At 37.3% G+C, this 7,131-nt stretch overlaps 1 long non-coding RNA gene across 1 annotated transcript; it reads left to right on the top strand.

Annotated features, from left to right (window-relative positions):
* The first annotated feature begins 2,691 nt into the window (after window positions 1-2,691).
* LOC145159412 (uncharacterized) lies at window positions 2,692-5,103 on the top strand. Its single transcript, XR_013737683.1, has 2 exons — window positions 2,692-4,548; window positions 4,707-5,103. It is a non-coding gene; the product is annotated as an uncharacterized LOC145159412 (long non-coding RNA).
* Window positions 5,104-7,131: the final 2,028 nt, after the last annotated feature.

The raw sequence follows: 7,131 nt of genomic DNA, 5'->3' as shown, positions 1-7,131 counted from the left end.
CAATGTATCATGATATGTTGAGCGATGACATCAAGGAGTTTGTGAGCTTGTCAGGGTGCAAGACTCTGAATGATATGATTGCTAGAGCCCGAGAGCGGGATATTGATTTGGAACACCTCGGGAAGAGGAAGTTAGAGCTGTTTCAGACCGCAGTGGACCAGGCGAAGAGGCCCAGGACACAAGATTCGAGATTGGGAGGCTATCAGCGTCGGGGCCGTTGTGCCAAGTGTGGGAGGACCCATGAGGGGAGCTGTAGTGAGAAGGGAAGGGTTGCTTCAGTTGCGGTCAGACTGGTCATTTTAGTAGGGATTGTCCTCGAGACTCGTTTCCGATGTGTTTTCATTGCAATTAGGTGGGTCATAAGAAGGCCGATTGTTCGAGGTTGCTGGGTGGAGCAGTGAGTGCACTTGCTCCAGTTACTTTGAGGATCACTGACGATCGCGAGGGCAGGACAGAGTCCCCATTAGTGAGGATTCGAGCATTGCAGTTGCAGGCAAGGGAGACCAGAGTTCCATTAGATGCTATCGCGGGTATGTTTCTTTTTGTTTTCATCGTGCCTTATTATTTATATTTATTCCTTTGGATCATGCGTTTGTATGTGTAAGACATTATTTCGGTTTAGTTACTCTATGATTGCATCATTAATATTATCGAGGGTCATCATATGATATTATTTTTTCTTAGTGAAAATAAAGCTATAAACCAAGGGGGAGATTGTTAGGTCATAAATTGTAGTTTATACTTTGCTTTTCATAAGATATTATAGTTCTTGGTCTAGGACCGAAAACACCATGTTTTGGTGTTTGGGCCGAAATCACTTGTGATTTTGGTTAGGCTTAATGTTGGCTTGTTTGGGTTTTGGGCTTGGGCTTGGTTTTTAGGTCTAGGTATAAATAGTGTTATTTTAGCCTAGATATGTGTGTTGGACGTTCTAGGGGGCTGATATATGCAAGGGACGTGATCTAGAGAGAAATAGAGAGAAAACAGTGTGTAATCGGAATCTTGTGTACCGGACGATTAAGCAATATATCGTGTGCATTGGAGATTAATTATCTTGTTCTTATTCATCTTATATCTGACATTTACACTTTAATTGGGATTCCGCACCATCAAAGTGAATCTGATTGATACGTAGGAGAATTCGGGACTTACAAGCGGTATCATAGATTGGATCGGTATTGTTGGGATTAAAACCCTAATTGTGATTTGATGAACAAGATGCGGAAAATAAGAACAAACACAAATATGAAGATATGTCGAATGATCAATCGATTTATTCAATTATGAGGAACGAATTACACTTTAAGGAATAACAATCTAACTCTACAAGAAACCTCACAACGTGGCGGCTACATTTTGCCTCACTCTTAACCCTAATTATGAATAATACATCACTATCTATAGGGAAAAGACAAGTCTTGGGGTTTTAACCTACACTTCATAAAGGAGGCCCATTGTCATCATCCATGGAGTACATTGAAACCCTACAATCTCCCCCTCAAAGTATGGAATTGATGCCAATGCTTTAACTTCCAAAACAAGCATCTAGCAAATAAGAAAAGATCTCGCAAGAAGGAATATTTGAAGCAATCCACGAATCTTGATTCTTCAATAGTCTTCAACAACGGGTTCTACGATATATATATATATATATATATATATATATATATATATATATATATATATATATATATATATATATATATATGTGTGTGTGTGTGTGTGTGTGTATAAACCAAGCACTGAAGTAATGTTTTTAAACTTCATTTTCTGATGTAATCCCAAAGATCTTCAATAAAGCCAAACCGGCCATAAAAACTCATTTCAGAATTAAAAAACCAAATCACCTATTGTCTTTGAAGAACTCCCCCTCCAAGTCACAGTGATCTTCAAATAAGCTAATGATATAAGCCACCAAAAATTATCATGTAACAACCCAAATTTTAAGATTTGTAATGCCACTTGATCGAGAAAATACTAGAAGTCGGAGATATAACAAGTCCTTAGAAGAGCTCGATGAAGAACTGCTACTATAAAGGATACTTCTCTGCAAAAGCTTTAGAAGAGCGCGATGAAGAACTGCTACTGTAAAAGCTACCTTCATAATTCTACCACAAGCTTTATCAAAAATCATCAAATTTGAAAAGTCACAAATCCAATTTCGAATGGCCATACCAAATTCTCCCCCGATTTATAATAAAAAACGTGATTATGAAGCCTTCAAATGGTCATGAGAATGATCTTGAATGGATAAAAATTACTATGCTCCCCCGCGACAAAATGATATACACAATGAAGTATAAAATCCGAAAAAGTTGAAATTTTTTTACTTTATTGCGAAAAGCGACTTTCCAAACCGCCAAGACTTGATGAAATCCTTATTTTTCTGTTCATGAAAAAATATGTGCATTAAAGAATTCAAAACTGTTCACCAGCCCTCAAATTTGTAAACTTTTCGAACAAATGGGCTGAAATTGTCACTTTGCAGAAATTCTGGGACAGAAATTGTAATTCTGCATCAATATTCCCCTTTATTTGTGACAAAAACTGGAAATGGTCCAAAAATGCTAAACTGTGAAAGCAACAGGGACCAAAAGTGTCAATTCGCTGATTTTGCAGGGACCATAAAGGAAACTTTGAGTTATCTTCCCCATTTAAGCTTTGACAGATGAATACAGCGACTCAAACAAATGTTCGCAAACGAAAGCCAAAAACCGATTCCAATCAACTCCGTGTAGACTTTCGTTCCGAGCACACCGATACCAAAGCGAATCTAAGTTCGTTCCAAGCATCACGATGTGAATCCGATTCCATGACCTTTCGCTTCAACTCAATAGATCGAATCCTTAGCCAAACCGAATCTCCCTTCTTTCGTTCCAAGCACAATCACACGAACCCAAGTTCGTTCCAGGTTCGTTCCAAGTCCGTTCGTTTACATTACACTTGCGACTGCGAATCCAAATTAACAGGTGCTGCGAATCTATATCAACAAACGTCCGTGAAAGAGAAGTGCGAATATGAGAATTTCAATCATCGAATGTTGGCAGGTAAGGACTTTTCAAACCAATTTTGACTTTTCGTTTGACTATAATAGCGAACAAATACACACCCATTTCAACAGAGTTCCAATCACGATTGCAAGCCCATCCCATACGAATCAGATAATGTTTGCAGCGAATCCGTTCCATTTGTTCCGACGTTTTAAGCTTGGATTGGAAAACCCGCTTGGCGATTTCGAACAGAAGTTCAAAAAAATTCAGAACGCAGTGAACATCCGATTCTAACAGAAATTACGACTATGGTTCAAGTGCCGAACACATCCACATCGATTCCATCATCTCGACTCCAAATGGCTCCAATTTTGACTTTTTCTGGTTTGACCATTTAAATTGAGATACACTCCAGTTACGAATCTGATTTTGATATTTTCATTAGACCCATCGAGTTTGAATCGGAACTAGCCATCAATTTCACCACAATCGATAAACAACCAAACCATTATTCAATCGATATTTCAGATTAAACACATCGATTTAACAATGATTTTCCAGTTTTTTTTATCTATTCATCATAAGTTCTTCAACGAACAATTATGAACACCAGAATAGAATCATCACTCTCGTAGTAACAATATCGAAATAATCACCAATTTCTAACAGTTAATAAATTAACCTCGAAATTAATTGAATAAAGGATGAATCTGAGGGCTCAAAAGAAAAAAAGACGATGTGATAAGAAATTCGAATAACCCAGATCCCGTCATCAAACATGAACCAAATCAAAGATTGAAGGATACAGTCGAATCTTAACATATAATCGATTTTCAAGCATATATTAAATGAATGAATCCAAGAATAGGAATCTCTGATTTCAAGATGGCATTATCAATGATGAGCGTGAATAAAGAAGAACTGGAACGAACAGGAAATAGGTTTGGGCTTATAAAGTGGACATGAAGTGCTTAATGGACTGGATCCAAAGTAAGAATATGATAGAAAAAGAAAACGACCCACAAACAGCTAGAAGATAACGAATTAATTAAGAATCAGATTAAAAATACCAGATGAACAGTGATGAACAGTAACATAATTCTCCATGAATAGTAGATCGAACAAAAATCTTGATTCCATACCGCCAAAACACCAATAATCTTCAATAATTTGTGCAGAAAACCATCAAACCAAGAACCGATACTTCAAAAATCAATAGATCTTCAAAGACCCGCTCTGATACCACTTGTTGGGATTAAAACCCTAATTGTGATTTGATGAACAAGATGTGGAAAATTTGAACAAACACAAATATGATGATATGTCGAATGATCAATCGATTTATTCAATTATGAGGAACGAATTACACTTTAAGGAATAAGAATCTAACTCTACAAGAAACCTCACAACGTGGCGGCTACATTTTGCCTCACTCTTAACCCTAATTATGAATAATACATGACTATTTATAGGGAAAAGACAATTCTTAGGCTTTTAACCTACACTTCATCAAGGAGGCCCATTGTCATCATCCATGGAGTACTTTGAAACCCTACAGGTATCAATCGGTCATTGCAAACAGTTTTTCTTGGAGTTTCTTGGTGTCTTTGATTTATATTTTATGAATTTTTGGCCATTGTTCTTCGTGTTCTTCATATTTTTAAGTCTTTGATCGATTTTGGCATTAAAAGTTGAAAATTTTGTGTTTTTGGCAAGTTTTGGGGTGTTTTAGGTTAAAAGTTGCGAGACTTCGGTGACAGTCCTCGGTTTACGGTCAAAACCTAGCAAATTTCGGAGCCAACAGTGTTTGCGGTCGTATTCGCACATTCTCGGTCTGAAGTCCTCGGCCTCACAGCGTTCTCGGTCAACAGCGATTACGGTCCGAAGCTTCGGAGTTCACGGTCTTCGCTTCTCGGTCTCTTCAATCTCGGTCTCGCGATTTCGGTCTTCAGCAGGGTTCTCAGTGCGAGACTTCTCGGCCAACATTAGAAGCCTCGCAAATTTCGGCTACAATTTCGGATTTTCAAGATTTTGGCTATTTTGACTTTCAAAATTGATTTTTTAATTTTCAAATTTGACTTTTGACTTTTAAATTTGACTTTTGACTTTTAAATTTGACTTTTAACTTTCAAGTTTGACCTTTGACTTTCAAATTTGAATTTTGACTTTCAAGTTTGACCTTTGACTTTCAATTTTGACTTTTTAAATTTGACTTTTCAAGTTTGACTTTCAAACTTGACTTTCGATGTTTCAAATCAAAGGGCATTTTTCTTGGATTCATAATCAGATCTATTTTTGATAAATTATTTTTTGAATAATGAGTTCTTCAATCACCAAGGTAAATGAAACTTCTTGTTCTCAAGCCTGTGGTGATACAATTAAACTCTATCGTGATCAACATGATTTATTAATTAGGGAAATTGAGGACCTTAAATATGAAGGATACACTCTCAGAAAGACTCAAAAACCCTTAAAACAACAATGAGAGGCCCAAACCAAAGACCTGAAAAGGATTAAGGAATAATATAGTACTAAATGTGAACAATATAATTATGCTCAAGTAGAGATTGCATGCTTAACTGCCGAACTTGATGCACTAAAAGCTAAATATAAAGATGTTGAATTTAACTTTAAGAAATTTGACGTGTCAAGTGAGGTAGTTGTGTCCATGATTGAGAAACAATTAAAATTTAAAGACAATCAGAATAAGGGTCTAGGGTATCACTGTCTTTCACCTCCCTTCAATGACAATTATACCCCACCTTTTGAAACCAATGAGGTAGAGATACCGGCTCAGTATGGCCAGCCCCCATGTACCAACTTCAATTAAGACCGAACAATCTAGCCCAACTGAGAATATTGAGGTGAATGATACTAATGCTTCTGCCTCATGTACAGGTAAAGTACTGGAAGATGAGAACAATGAGAACAGAAATAATTCTAGTTCTGTAAATTCTGCTGATTGTCTAACCAATTTCTCCTTGAACTCTGAATCTGTTGCTTCTAATTCTGTTACTTCTAATAAACCTGATGTTGGTAAATACAGGCCACCTAAACAAGCGAAACAGACTGCTTGTTGTAAGTGTGCTTGTGGGAACAATCAGAGACAAGGCATGGGCACGTTACCAAGGACATGCAGAAACAACTTCTACGTGAAGAAACGGACCTGTTTCAACTGTGGAACACCTGGACACATTGCCAAAAATTGTCCAAATTGTGCATATGTCCCCTACTATGCACAAGGTTGGCAGAACATGCCTAGAGGTAGACCCTCCAAAAGAAACGCTTCGAGGTCACGTTCACGCAATGGTGACTGGAATGCTAAGAAGGGCAAGAATCAAACTTCCAAGGACAATAAAGGAATGTCTGACAAGATTCCAAATTCAATAGATGGTTCAGTTAAATGAAGATCAGTTAGTTCAAAGTCATCTCGGCGATCAGTTTCAAGTTCTAAAGCAAGTGATAAGGCATCCATCCGATCAAACAAGAAATGGGTTAAACCCGACTACATATGGGTATCAAAGGTTCATACTCCCACATCATCTAAAGATTCTAACATTTCTTCATCTTCTGTGTCTGATAAACAGGATATGTCATGGGAGAGAGTACCTTGTGTAGATGAAAAAGGTCAACCCAGCTTCAAAATGGACTGGGTTCCAAAAGGCAATTAATCCCGCACTCTGTGTCGGAGCAGCTATGGAGGAATATCATCAGACTTCGGTTTGTTGATAGTGGTTGTTCCAGGCACATGATAGGAAACATCTCTCATCTGTACGACATTCAGAATCTTCATTGAGAGTATGTGTCCTTTGCGGGAAAGGAAGAAATAAGAGGATCACAAATGGGGATTGTACTTAACGATGTGAAGAATTTTTGAATCTGTTCCGGAATTGAAACACAACTGAGGCTGAACATGTTGCTACATCTGCGCACTGTTCTCAGATCATCTAGATTCAACTTCAATTGGTGAATTTACGGTTTGAGTTTTCTTCTCGATACTTCTAAGTTTTTCTTAAAATGATTCGTTTTGAAGACAATTTTTCTTAAATTTGTGCATTTGGTTTATTTTATTTTTTCTTCCCCATGCTCAAATTAAGGGGGGGAAATCAAAATACAACAAAAAAAATTATTATAAAATCAA

This window comes from Lactuca virosa, chromosome 2, assembly GCF_052849685.1.
Source record: "Lactuca virosa cultivar CGN04683 chromosome 2, Lactuca_virosa_CGN04683_v6, whole genome shotgun sequence".
Lineage (NCBI taxonomy): Eukaryota > Viridiplantae > Streptophyta > Magnoliopsida > Asterales > Asteraceae > Lactuca > Lactuca virosa.
This window is presented reverse-complemented; position numbering and strand designations above follow the sequence as displayed.